Below are 14,758 nucleotides of genomic sequence, written 5' to 3'. Positions count from 1 at the left end.
TGACATGCTGATCTATGCTAAAGATGAGGTTACACATGAAAGCATTATCAGGAATGTTTTGGAATTATTCAAGAAAAATGGGGTGGTACTTAAGACTGAAAAATGCAAGTTTGCATGTAATAAGATAGAGTATCTTGGTCACCAGTGATCTCAAGAAGGCATCAAGCCAAGGCAGGGCTTGATTGATGCAATTTTGAATGCACCTGTACCTAAAGACAAGACCGGAGTTAAATCACTTTTGGGGTTGTTGGAATACTATTCAAGGTTTGTACCAAACTAGGCATCTATGGTTAGACCCATTGCTACCAAATTCTCTTGGTCAACGGAATGTGATCGTGCATTTTTGGAAGTTAAATATGCCCTTAAGAAAAGTGAGGCACTTACACCATTTGATCCAGAGTTGCCTTGTTTTATCACTGTCGATGCTAGCAAAGTTGGGTTAGGAGCTATCCTTACACAAAGGGCTGGCGCTCAAGAATACACAGTTGCATTTCATCGAGGGTTCTTAGAAGTGCTGAAACTCAATATTCTATAATCGACAAAGAATTGTTAGCCTGTCTCTGGGCCATTGATTAGTATCGTCCATATATTTGGGGAAGGCATTTAAATTTAGTGACGGATAATAAGCCGCTGGTCTCAATTTTGTCTTCTGGTCCAAGTAAATGTTGTACACATAGAATTACCAGGATGGTCAGTAAGCTGCTCCAGTATCAATTCGAAGTATCTCACATTGTTGGTGGTAAGAATATCAGGGCTGATTTTTTATCACGTAATCCTCAAAGTAGTGATCTGAGTGAAGGAACAAGTTTTCAAGATCTTAGTGATGAGGATGAGGAAGATTGCTTTGTGGCATCGATAGATATTCCAATCTTAGCAGTTGGCTCTGAGGAATATTGGAGAACATCTCTTGGGAAAGATAGAGTTTTAAAGGAAGTTTATTAGTTTGTCAAAAATGATTGGCCCGAAGAGAGATCTTTGCCCCCTGAGTTACAACCGTATTGGAAAGTGGAATCAAAAATTTCAATTGAGGATGGCTTAATTATGAGATGTGAAAAGTTTATTCCACCTCACTCTATTAGGCCTACCATTGTCAAGGAGCCCCATGACGGACATTTAGGTATTTCACTTACCACACGACGTGTGCGTCAAGATTTATGGTGGCCCAGTATGGACAATGAGATCAAGATGATGGTAGAAAATTGTCCTGTGTGTAGTTCTTCAGAGAAAACACTTATAGTTTCGGTTCCGCCTTTATCTCCCATTGAGTGTCCATCTAGACCATGGGTCAAGGTAGTAGTTGAGATCATGGGTCCCTATGAAGTTTTACCTCTGGGAATGAAGTTTGTGCTGGTGTTTATGGATTATAAATCCAAGTGGCCGGAGGTTAAGGTTGTCAGGGAAGCTAGTTCTTCTAGTGTTATCAAGTTTTTCATCGGAGGTGTTTTTGAGGGAAGGATTTCCACAATTTTTTGTTTCAGACAATGGTATTCAGTTCTTGAGCGAGGAATTTCAAACTTTTATCAAATCTAGTGGTGTGAAACATCTTAAAAGCTCACTTTATTATCCACAGACCAATGGTCTAGTGGAGAGAATGAACAGAGTCATAGGTGATTGTGTCAAGTGGGCAACTAAAGGCAGGCGTGATGTTCTTGCATCTCTTGAAAGCATGTTGTGGTTCTATAGAACTACACCTCATTCTTCCACTAAAGTCTCACCTTTTGAAGTCTTGAGGGGAATGAAAGCTAATACCAGTTTTCGACCTGGATGGATGTGCAAGTGGGTTGAGCCTTTGGTTAACATTGAATTTCTTTTAGAGACTGTTAAAGTGAATTCAGAAGTCACAGAAGAGAAGGAGAAAAATGGTTTGACAAGAAAAAGGGTGTTAAGATGGTTTCGTTATGTGTTGGTGATTTTGTTGGAGTAAGAAGTTCTATACATACAAAGAAGGGAAAGAGTAAATTTAGTGAACACATTAAGGTCACTAGAATTGGTAACAACGCTGTGCAAGTAGAGGGTGGTTGCTGGTGGAATCTTTCTAAAATAGTTAAAACAAAACAGTGTTCTTTCTCTTGTGATCAGAGTACAAGTGGACAGGGTATTAACATGGATTCTTCACTTCCACGTTTTCCCCAAAGGGGAAAGAGCACTAGAGTTTCAATCACTCCCAAAAGATTTTGTGAGTAAAAGTATTGTATCCTAGAAAGCTCGTTCTTGTTTTGTGATTTGAAGAAAGAAAATGTTATTGTAATTGTATACTTTGTTCCTCATTCGTAATTTGTTCCATGATGTTTTTTGTATATTACATTCTTACTATGTTTATCTTTTCATGTTATGTTTTTCTCCATGTTCAGAATTATTGCTTTTTGAAGAAAGGGAGGTATGTTATATTCTATCTTTATTCAGATACTTAACTACAGCTGTCACACACCTGCCACTGTATTTGTGATGTCATTGCTTCTAGTCCACGTTGGAATGTTATGATTCAATGCTGAGAATCAACGGACTGTGGACAGATGTGACCTGCAGATGATGAGCTGTGTAGTAATACTTGAATAAAGCTCAAATCATATATTTAATCCAGTTTCCTGAGATTTCTACACAGGGGTTCAATGCCAGTGCTTCAGCAAATTCAGAGTCAGAGTACGCATGTGCAGAATCATCTAAGATGAAAGATGTGTCAGTGATCAGGCCCAAAGTACGAGCTAGTAGCAAAATCAAAAAGAATACAGAAATAAATGAATGGACTGTATACCACTTATCTCTACTCTATCCCCATTACTTTATTTTAACTTGAGCATTAATGAATAAGCAGAACAAGCTAGTTTTAGGACAAGCTGCAGCATGAGCATTAGCTTGTGAAATTTATAGCTGCCATTTCTGGCATTAGTGCGGAGAAGCAAAGTTTTCCCACCAGGCAGAGAAGTACGTCATGCCACGTAGATGTGATAGACGCATGCGCAGAAGGTTTCCTGCATTTTCGGCGGCCATTTTAATGCATTAGAGTTACTGTTAGTAAAAGCACATTGAAAAGCTTCCCCTAGATGCGAGAAATGTCGTGAAATGTAAATATTAGTAAACAAAACATGTTGATTATTATTTTATAAGTTATTTAGAGAGGGCTGAGCACGTTTTGAAATATGTGAAACCTTGCTCCATCAACACCAGACCAGGTTGTCGTTTAAACCAAGTCTCTTTATCTACTTTCCTTAGTTCGGGCAAGTAACACTTCTTATATACTAGGCATATAGAGTATTCCTCCCTCAAACATCAATCCCATCAAAATGAATGCTTTCAGTATTCAGGGACATCATGGGCAACATCTCTTCTGCAACAGTAAATCAGATAACCTCCCCACTGTACTTCCGCAGTGGGGAAACACTTTGGGAACATGAAGAAAGAATCAAAACATTTCCTAGGCCTGAGTATCATATAAGCAACAGGCACAACATTTCCTATGTATGGGCACTCTAAACAGAACATAGAACAAGGGTTACTTCAGGGTACAGAATGTCATCAACCAGGCAGTTCATGCTCAGTCTAGCAGAACTCCGGGAAGTTCTGTGCTTACTTTAGGCCCCAGGGCCCGACAGGACCAAAAGAGGGTTAAATGGGGCCCGGTTGCATTCTCCTGAGGGGAGCGGCGGTCACGGGGCTGCCACTCTGACTCGATGTGGCTTCATGGCAGCCCGCTCTCCCACCAGCCTGTTACCTGGTGCTCTAGCCTCTGTCAGGCCCACGCTGCTCAGTGCCTCCACCCCGGCTCTTCACACACTCTCGGCCAGGCCGGGAGAGGCAGGTGGGCTCCCGCTCTTCTCGGAGCCCCACACATGGAGCGGCCTCTAGCTTCCCAGCCTCACAGCCAATCGGAGCGCATCCCTCTGGGGCTTGGCCGCCTTGTTCAATGGCAGCATGGCTTCCAGAGGGCACGGCCGATGACGCAGCCGGTGCCCCAGTCATGTGACGCCGCCCTTGCTGCCTTCTCTGGCCCAGGGCGGCCTTCCCCACTACCGCGGCAGCCCTCCACAGGCTTCGGGGGCCACGGCGAAGACTTTGTGGCAAGAGGTGGTTCTTCTTACATGGTGCCGGGGCCGCTGTGGTGATTTTCGGGCCCAAGGAGCGTTTAGTAGCAGCGCCCCAACCAAAGGCACACCCAAGCTCCAGGCACAGGCAGCGCCTCAGATTTCACGGCGCCCGGGCCGCAGCAGTGATCCTCAGCAATTAGCACTCCCACCAGCACAGCGCTAGTCCACAGGTGCCGGGGCTGCGGCGGTGATTAGGGGCCTGCAGTGCAATGATGAACACAGCGCTTCAATCAATCAATCAATCAATCAGTCAATCAAAGCATTTCTAAAGCGTGCTACATACCCGTGAGGGTCTCAAGGCGCTGGGGGGGCTGCTTCTGATCGAAGAGCCAGGTCTTGAGAAGTCTTCTGAAGGCCAGCAGGTCCTGGGTCTGCCGTAGGCTGGTGGGGAGAGTGTTCCTGGTCATGGCGATGAGGTAGGAGAAGGATCTGCCACCGGCGGTGGCTTTCCGGATGCGAGGAACTGTGGGGTGTGTGGAAGCTGAGTCGGTTGTTGAGGTATGCTGGTCCGGAGTTGTGGAGGGCTTTGTGTGCATGGATGAGCAGCTGGAAGGTGATCCTCTTGTTGACGGGGAGCCAGTGCAAGCCTCTCAGGTGGGGTGTGATGTGGCTGCGTCGGGGAACGTCGAGGATCAGTCATGCTGAGGCGTTCTGGATTCGTTGTAGTCGTCTCAGGAGCTTGGTTGTTGTTCCTGAGTAGAGGGCAATCCCATAGTCGAGTCTGCTGGTGACGAGGGCGTGGGTGATGGTTTTTCTCGTGTCGGGGGGATCCATTTGAAGATCCTGCGGAGCATTCGGAGGGTGTTGAAGCAGGACGCGGAGATGGCGTTGACTTGCCTGGTCATGGAAAGGGTGGAGTCGAGGATGACCCGCAGGTTGCGTGCATGGTCTGGGGGTTCCGGGGCTTCGCCTAGCAATGTGGGCCACCGAGAGGCGTCCCAGGCTGATGGGGGAGGTCCGAGAATGAGGACCTCCGTCTTGTCTGAGTTCAGCTTCAGTCTGCTGTCCTTCATCCAGTCGGCTACGGCCTTCATTCCTCTGTGGAGGTTGGCTCTGGCGGTATGGGGGTCTTCGGTGAGGGATATGATCAGCTGAGTGTCATCGACGTAGGAGATGATGTTGAGGTTGTGTTGTCGTGCGACGTGGGCGAGCGGTGCCATGTAGATATTGAATAGCGTTGGGCTTAGGGAGGATCCCTGTGGGATGCCGCAGATGATCTTGGAGGTTTTTGAGCGGAAGGGTGAGAGGCGGTTGCTCTTGGTTCTGCCGGAGAGGAAGGATGTGGTCCAGGCCAGGGCCTTCTCTTGGATTCCGGCGTCGTGGAGGCGTGCTGATAGGGTTCGGTGGCAGTCCGTGTCAAAGGCTGCTGATAGGTCTAGGAGGATGAGGGCGGCTGTTTCTCCTTTGTCCATCAGGATCCTGATATCATCAGTGGCGGCGATGAGGGCGGTCTCGGTGCTGTGGTTGCTGCGAAAGCCGGATTGGGAAGGGTCCAGGATGTTGTTGTCTTTGAGGTAGCGGGTCAGCTGTTTGTTGACAATCTTCTCTGTCACTTTTGCCGGGAACGGGAGCAGGGAGATGGGCCGGAAGTTCTTGATGCCTTTGGGGTCCGCCTTGGGCTTTTTCAGAAGGCGTTGATCTCGGCGCGCTTCCAGCTTTCCAGGAAGTTTGCTGTCTCGAAGGAGCTGTTGATTGTTTCCGGAGGTGGGGTGCGATGGTTGTGCTGGCTTTGTTGAAGATGTGGTGAGGGCAGGGGTCGGATGGGAATCCGGAGTGGATGGAGTTCATGAATTTGATGGTGTCTTTGTCGCTGACGTGGGACCAGGCGGTCAGGCGGCTGGTGCGGGTGGTGATCTCAGGGGTGGTGGTCTCGGTGGTGGGTGCGGGGGTGTTGGAGTTGAAGCTGTCGTGGATGTCGGCGATCTTGCAGTGAAAGAAGGTGGCCAGGGAGTCGCACAAGTCTTGCGATGGTGCAATGTCTTTGGTGTTGGAGCTGGGGTTGGAGAGTTCATTCACGATGCTGAAGAGCTCTTTGGTGTTGTGGGCGTTGTTGTCTAAGCGGTCCTTGAAGGCGGTCTTCTTGGCGGTCCTGATGAGTTGGTGGTGTCTGTGGGTGGCGCTTTTGTGGGCTGTGTGGCTGTCTGGTGTTCGGTAGTGGAGCCATTTCTTCTCCAGCTTCCGACAGGTGCGCTTGGAGATCCGGAGGTCTTCGGTGAACCAGGCGGCTTTCTTGTTGGTGTGGTTGGTTGTGGAGGTCTTGAGAGGGGTGAGGGTGTTGGCGAAGTTGTTGATCCATTGTTTGAGCTTGGTCGCGGCAGAGTCTGGGTCGGTGGGGTCGGCAGGTGGTTTCAGGGCGAGGGTGGTAGTCAGTTGGTCCTTGGTGATCTTGCCCCAGCAGCGATGTGGTAGCTGTTGGGTGCGGTGGTGTGTGGTTGGTTTCCTGAAGGTGAAGTGGTCGGTCCAGTGGGGTTCAGTGGTGTGGCTGAAGGAGACGTGGGGGCTTGTGGAGAAGATGGGGTCCAGCGTGTGTACAGCGGCGTGAGTGTGTGTCGTCACGAGCTGTTTGAGTCCGAGGTTGGCAAGGTTGTCGATCAGGGCGTTGTTGTTCTCGAGGTGGAAGTTCAGGTCCCCGAGGAGGATGTAGTCCGTGGAAGCGAGGGTGTGGGTGCTGACGAGGTCGGCGATGGTGTCGCAGAATTGTGGTCGTGGTTCGGGTGGTCTGTAGACGAGTGTTACTTGGAGGGTGGTGTTGGGGTCGGTGTGGATCTGGAAGTGCATGTGCTCGGCGGTGGTGAGGGTGTCGTCGGTGTTGGTCGAAACTCTGAGGGTGCCCTTGTGAATGATGGTGATTCCCCCTCCAACTCCGTTAGCGCGGTCTCTGTGGGAGATCTTGTAGCCCTGTGGGATGGCTATGGCGATGTCTGGTGCTGAGGTGGCGTTCAGCCAGGTCTCCGTTAGGAAGGCGACGTCGGGAGCAGTGGAGTCCAGGAGGTCCCAGAGTTCGATGGCGTGCTTGCGAGCGGAGCGGGTGTTGAGGAGGATGCAGCGGAGGTGGTTGGGTTCTCTGGTTGATGGTTTGGCAGGCCGGATGCTGGTGAAGCTGCAGTTCCGGCAGGTGAAGAGTCCTTGGGTGCGCTTCGGGGTGGCCCGGTAGAAGGGGTGGTCTCGTCCGGTGTTGAGTGCATGGAGGGTGCTGGAGTCGTAGTGCAGTCTGGAGTTGCGGGGGGCACGGGGTTTAGGGGTTCTGGCAATGGGCGCGGTCCAGGCGTGGACGGGCGCAGACGGGCTTGCCTTTGGCGCACCAGCGGCGAGCCCGCTGCGTGCGGCCGCTGCGCGCGCCCGCTGCGCTTCCACGCGGCGCCCTTCATAAGATCCAAAGTGGGAGGGAGGAGCATCTGGGAGGCGGGAGCGGGCGGCCAATGGGCGAAGGCACAGGGCACAGAAGGAAAAGGGGGGGGCTGCGGGGAGCAGCAGCGGGAAGCGGGGAGCAGGGGGGGCACAGAGGGCAAGGGCGCAAGGAACGGCAAACAGAGGAACAAAAATGCAAAATAAACAGTCAGGTATGGGGAAGAACGGCAAACAGAGGAACACAATACAAAATAAACAGTCAGGTATGGGGAAGAAAAATGAAACAGAACCAACGAGCAGGTCCCAGGGGCACACCAGCGGCGAACCCTTTTCAGCAGCAGCAGTGGGGCAGTCACGGGCAACCAGGAGGGTCCGTACGGCGTGGGGAGTGACCAGAGGTCAGGTCACACTCACTGCCGTGCAGAACCCTCCATAAGAGGCCAAGTGGTAGGGAGGAGCAGCTGGGAGGTGGGAGCGGAGCGGCCAATGGGCGAGGGCACAGGGCACAGAAGGAAAAAGGGTCCGGGGCCACGGGGAGCAGCGGGGGGAAGCGGGGAGCATGGGAGGCACAGAGGGCAAGAGCGCTTAAGAGTCATAACGTGCAGGGGGGTACAGCAGCAGTTCCTTCAAGTCCTGGGCTGCGCTGGTGATCTAGGCAATTAGCGCTTTAAGGACACAGTGCTTAGCAGGAGAGCAGCAGTTTATTACAGTTGAGTCCCGCGCTCTTTGCGAGCGAGACTTCCAAGATGGCGCCCGCGACTAGACCACCGGAAAAGGACACAGGCGGGCAAGTCTTTCCGGAGGAAGCTGTGGTGATCCAGCAGCTGGTAACCAAGAGACGGACACAGGACCCAGGGAGGCGTTCAACGCGGACCGAGAGGACCACAGACTCGGTGAGCCCAGCAGGAGACAGAACCAGCCAGAAGGTGCCTAGGCAAGCGAGAGCCCCACAGGAGAACCGCCTAGTTGCAACGCGCAAGAGTCAGGCCGACCCGAGGAAGGCGAGGAGGGTGGCAAGGCTCCAACAGCCACGGTTGTGGCCTTAGGCAAGTACCTTTTTTTGTTTCCTCACAATGGGTTGGTGGAGGTCAGGAGTGTAAATAGCACCCGGCTACAACCCCTTCACTCTACATCAACCCCCCCTTTTTTTTCTGCCTGAGCACCAAACTTCCTTTTCTTGTTCTGGCCACTTGTTTTTGGGGTGTCGGTGGTAGAAGTAGAGTCCCTAGTGCAGAACCCTGTTACTGATCAGGCCATTGTTTTGTAGTTCCTGATGGTAACAGCTTTGTACAAGACCTCCTCAACCTGGATGTCCTGCCAAATTGGCAGAGAAGAGAGATAACCAACCCTTCATTCCTGGTGGAAGAAACTCTAACACAGCCTATCCTGAGGTGTACAGACTGGACTGTACGGACTGAACTGTCCTCAAAAAGCCCTTTTCTCTTTTGTACTTTTCTTTCGGAACTCCACATAATTTTGAATTATAGCTTTACTATATTAAAAAAATAAGCATAACTCTATCCTTGTCTGGCACTTTCTGCACCTGGGGATCACAGTGGTGTCAGAAGTGGGATTGCGTCATTGAGTAAAATGACCCAACCCGTCACCATGGAATATATGATCGCCCAGTTAGGCGAGGGACAGAGACACCTGCAGTTGGTTATGGAACGCCAAGCCTAAGAAGCCCAAAAGGAGAGAGAAGCCTTTCACTCTACCTTGAAAGCGCAAGCTGCGCTATTAGTATCTAACCAACAAGTCCAGGACACAGCCATCCTAAGGCTCACTAATGCCATATCCACAGCCAGGGTCCATCCTAATATACCTAGTTCCGTCCTCCAGAAATACCAAGAAGTGGAGGATCTCAATTACTTTTTCGTGAATTTCGAGAGGGTGGCTACAACTGCAAGCTGGCCTCCCGAGCGATGGCGTCAATACATAGCCCCACTTTTATCTGGGGAGCTACAAGCTGCCTATCAGGCCGCCAACCCCTCTGGCCTCACACCCTACCCCGAAATAAAGAAAGCAACCCTTGAAAGGCTGGGCTATTACACGGAATATTACAGGTCAAAGTTCCGCAAAGAAAAGTGGGTGGCAGGTGACAACCCGAGAGCCCTTTATTACCGGGTTAGAGACTTGGGAGAAAGGTGGTTACAGCCCAGCCACTCCACCATGGAGGTGGTCTCGGAAAAAGTATATTGAGAACAGAACCTAGAGGCCCTTCCTGCCAACACCAGATCTTGGTTGAGACAACATCCACACACAGACTGAGAGTAGAAGTGCCAGTGTAGGGAGAGGTCTGATGAGAGCGCCAACACAACCCCTTCCTCCGACATCTGGACCTCAGTGTTTTAGGTGTCTGGATTGGGGACACATAGCTAAAAATTGCCCAGTTAAAAGTGAAACGACAGAGCCCATGGAGGTCGGCTAGACCCTGGGAAGGGTGCTAGTCTACAGGAGGAATGAACACTGTTATAGAAAAAACATTGGTCTAAACGGTCGGTCTGTTGATGGTCTTTCAGATAGCGGGTGTCACCATACAATATTATCACAAGAGCTAGTTCCTATGAGTCATATTAAAAGCGAAGCCCAAATACAAGTGTCTTGTGTTCATGGGGACGTATGATTGTACCCTGTAGCCAATGTCCTCATGGACATCGACGGAGACCCCAAGATACGACAGGTCGGCATAGTCCCAACTCTTCCCGAGAAGATAATATTAGGAATAGACCTGCCCCACTTTGACGAGTACTTGGCCAAAGTGTCTAGAAAACCCCATGAGACAGAGTGGCTACAAGAAGCCCCCTTTGCCACCTCAGAATTCCCGCAAAGCAAAAGCAAGGTCCCCAAGTCCAGATCAGAAAAAAGGAGGGAGCGAGCGGCTTATGCAAATTCTTTGTGTTTCCCTGTTACCTGTCTCCTTTCCTTCCCAGAAGAAAGCGACTGGCCGGCCCGTAGTTTCAGGACGGCTCAACGAGACAACAGCACTCGAACCTCTGCCCAACTAGAAGGAGAAGAAGACACTGGAAGGACTGGCCTGCTGCTTGCCTTGCTGAGGAAGGAGAGGAAAAGACTTGCTGAAAAGACTTTGTTGATTTGGGCTTGAAACTTTCTCCAAGGGCTTGTCTGAGCTTGCCCCCTGACCTGAGCCACAGGACCATCTGGCTCAACCTGCTCTCTGCCCGTCTGCCGGTAATTACGAGGACTTCTGCCCCACCAGAGCCGTGATCTTTGGTGACCCCAGCCCCTCCGTGAGGCCGTGACCCAACCGTGTTTCCCCGTACCCGCCGAGGAAGAGCCCCGCTCCGTCGAGGCGCTCTCCCCCCGTTGAGGGAAATCGCCGTGTTACCCCGCCTTGGCAGGCTCGCTGCCGTGACCTTTGTGGTTCCCCCCAGCCCCTCCTCAAGGCTGTGATCAAACTGTGCTTCCCCCGTCCCCGCCGAGGGAGAGCCCCGCTCCGCCGAGCCGCTCTCCCCCCACTGAGGGAAGTCGCTGAATCACCGCCGTTGGAGGCTCGCTGGTGCACCCCCACGCTCCCGCCTGACGTCCCCACCGGACCCAACAGATCCAGAGACCAGATTCCTTGAAGCTTCGGGAGCCTCGGGTGCCAGCCTCGCTCTGCTGAGAGCCGCCATGCGCCCCGCACCCACCTTCACGGTAACCCCCAAGAGACGCCGCTCACCGGCGCACAGTGCTCACCACGGGCTAGTGGCCCGCAACGTTCTTCTTTCCCCTTAAGAGCACTGTGCGCGGCGATCGCCTTTGTTCACCAGTCTCCCCGTCTGAGCCGCCCTTCAACAGACAGCACTCACGGTACGAATCGAACCCGTGCTCACGCCGGATGCGTGAGACGCTGTAGGGTTCGCCGTTCGCACCGGGAGGAGCACTCGGATGCGCAACAAAGCGGCTAGTGAGTCCTGAAAGGACTCAAGGACCGAAGAACTGTTCAAAGAGACTAAAGTAAGAGAAAGCTTGCGATACCAAGAGGACAATTGCCTATTTACAACCTTGTGGCTAAGAAAAGCGTTACCTATGGTCTTGTAATAAATACTTGCCTGCATATATATTTTTACATAAAGAAGACATATTTTTATATATAACCACAGCCTGGTGTACATTTGTGGGGGGATTGGGGTTTTTACTCTGTGTGTTATTACAAATGCTTAACTCAGAAACGCCTGAAGAATGGCCTTGGCTGCTCACGCCACGCACCTAGAGGGTGAGCAAGGGTAATTCTAAGGGGTCATGCTTTGCCCTGACTTAGAGGAGAGGGGCCCTTCTTGTCACAAGTGAACACTTGCGCCAACCAGAGACCCCTAATTCTAACATTGGTGGCAGCGGTGGGATTTGCGAATTTGCATTTGTAGTTGACATACAGTGAATTGCTGATCACCACATAGTGAGAGCAGACCTATAACGCAGCCACAGATTTTATTGTTTTTTAATTTTGCTGGTAGATCTCCATGTGCTTGTGAAATGTCATGCCTGGTTCAGTGAGGATGGAAAAGGCAGCAACCAGATGCCTGTCGCCAGTGGAGTTGGCAGACAGGGCAGCAACCAGGGCACATGAAATGGAGATGGCGAGATTAAAGGGACAATTGGAAATGGAGAAGGAAAAATTGGCAATGGAGGTGCAAAAACGCCAAAGAGATCACTTCTTGAAAGTGAGAGAACTTGATTTGGAGCTTGAAGCCAGGGGGGCTTCAGCCCAGCAACAAGAGATATGTATAGCTCGCAGATGGAGCTTTGCTGAGTTGGAAGTGGAGTCCAGCTCAGCTGGTGGCAGCAACATTCAGGTATCTAGTGCTGACAGCATAGTGCGCGAACATAGAGATATGGCACCTGACTTGGAGGGGGTTAACATACACCAGGTGGTTCAAGGGCATGAGAGAGCTCCAGTAGTGTGCAGCGTCCCTGAAGGGAATAGGGTAGCTGGCTTAGCAGTTCATGGTCCTAGTGGTGGGAAGGATTCCCCCATGGTTGAGGTCCTGGTGGGTGAGTGTAAGGACCGCCTAGAAGAGTATGGGTTGTGTGACAGAGACAGTCCGCTACTGTTTGGCCAGTCTCAGGAGAATGGTGTGGAGTATGTGTGTGAGGCACTGGATGGTGAGGTGAAGGATAGTTTGGTTAACCCTGCTAGGGGGCTGCGTAATCCAATTCCGGGAGAGCATACTTTAAGTCCCAGTTTTCCAGAGCTATGCCAACACCTCTTTGAGAGTGAGTTCTCTGACCCCTGGGAGCTCACATTGGAGGCAGACCTTGTGGTGGATTCCAGAGGGTCTGGAGAGGGATTGGGGTGTGATCCTGTGGGGAGTGGCTCAGGTATCTTCCAGCCCAGAGTGGTGGAAGTCGCGCAGAGTAGCCCAGCTAGGTCCTGTAGTAGTGAGAGGGGTGTGGGGCCTCACGTCCTGTCCTTGACGGGAAGGAGTGAGAATGGGTTTTGTCCCGGTAGTGTCACGGTTTGCCATGCTGCGCCTACGGACTACAACTCCCAGAAGGCCCTGTAGTAGGAGGAGCTTACAGTATATAGGTTTCCGGGGTGCAGACGAGAGTTGTACGTGATTCCTTTTTGGAACTGTGTTCTGGATGCCTCGTGGTTCTTTGGAGATTCCTGGATTATTCCTGGCTAAGCGTTCTCGGCTGAGACGCTGGACTTTCGTTCTCGGAGGGGGCGGCTGCTCTCTTCCGAGCTTGGGAAGGATTCCTTTGTTTAGTACCGCCTGCAGCTGCGGCGGTCTATGCCTGCGAGCGTTCTCGGCTGAGACGCTCGGTTTTCGTCCACGGAGGGGGCGGCTGCCTCACTCTAAGTCTGTTTCCGGTAATACCGCCTGCGGCTGCGGCGGTCTCTGCCTGCGAGCGTTCTCGGCTGAGACGCTCAGTCTTCGTCCACGGAGGGGGCGGCTGCCTCACTTCGAGCCGGAAAAGGACATCAGAAAATACCGCCCGCGGCTGCGGCGGACTCTGCCTGCAAGCGTTCTCGGCTGAGACGCTGATCCATCATTCACGAAGCGGGCGGCTTCTACCCTTTCCGAACTCCTGCAGAGAGATAAGTAACTGTGCTTTTCCTGTGCTTGCTGAATTGTTTTGGGACTGGAACAAAGAACTCATTTCCTGAACTTTGCTTCGGATGGTTTTATAGCACTACTGACTTCTGGTTTTGGAAGATTTGAACTGGTCTGTTTCTTGCAGATTTATCAGTCATCTATTGGGTTACTTATTGACTGGTGAACTTTGTTTGCTTCTTACTCTACAATAACCGGATACTGGAGAAGGGCTTTATGTTAGTGGTGAAAGGGAAGTGGGACTGGTATGTATGGTGCATTTTCGGTGATACCAGAACTCTATTAGTATTGACAAGGAATAATCCTGTTTGCTTCTTTCAGATTGTTAGGTGTAAGGATAGAGACGTATCTACCACATACATCCAAGAGAGGGGGTTGCATCCAGTGAAGTAACTGGGGTAGGTGTTCTACTAGCGAGAAATATATGAGAGTAGTCAGAGATCATTGCTATAACATTGTGTTTTGTTTTTTCTCGTTTCAGTGGTCCCTTCCGTTCCAGCCCCTTCCCTTACCTTTCCCTCGCTTGATTACCTAGAGGCTCTGTGTATACAATTAGTCAGAGTTTCGGGCAGTCAAGAGGTGGACCCCTTTGAGCATCGCCCTGATCCTGTGGAGGCCGATCGTGACAGAATCACGTACCCAAGTAGTGGGCTTCACCTGGTCAGGGGTTGCTGAAAGGATGGCCTCTTTAGACGATGTGTTGCAGGCCTTGGTTTTGGTCCAACAGGAATTGGCTACGTCTAAGGCAGAAACAGCTGCGTTAAAAGACAGGCTGGATAGGCAAGGTAGAAACCCTTTTGATGCCTCAGCAGGAGTTCCCCAAATACAGGTGTCGGTTCCTCCACCTATACCCTTGGCCAGTCCAGAGAGGTATTCGGGCGATCCCTTGAAAATCCAGACTTTCCTGACACAAATTACCCTGCATTTCTCTTGTAGACCGGCCTCCTTTCCTACTAATCTGTCGAGAGTGGCATTTGCTATCTCGTATCTTACTGGGGATGCTGCCAATTGGGCGGTTCCTTTAGTGAGAAATGACGATCCGTTGTTGGCAGACTGGGATGATTTTAGAAAGGAATTTGAGAGAGTGTTTGACAGACGTGCAACTACTCTAAGTGCTGATCGTGAATTGCTGAGATTGAGGCAGGGAAGGAACGACTTAGTAACCTACATGACTACCTTTAATAGGCTTGTTGTAGAAACGGCGTGGCCAGAAGATAAAAGAATGGCGCTCTATTATCAGGGATTGAACGAGGACATCAAGGATGTCCT

Source organism: Lissotriton helveticus, chromosome 7 (assembly GCF_964261635.1).
Source record: "Lissotriton helveticus chromosome 7, aLisHel1.1, whole genome shotgun sequence".
NCBI classification, from domain to species: Eukaryota; Metazoa; Chordata; class Amphibia; order Caudata; family Salamandridae; genus Lissotriton; species Lissotriton helveticus.
Note: the sequence above shows the minus strand (reverse complement) of the source record.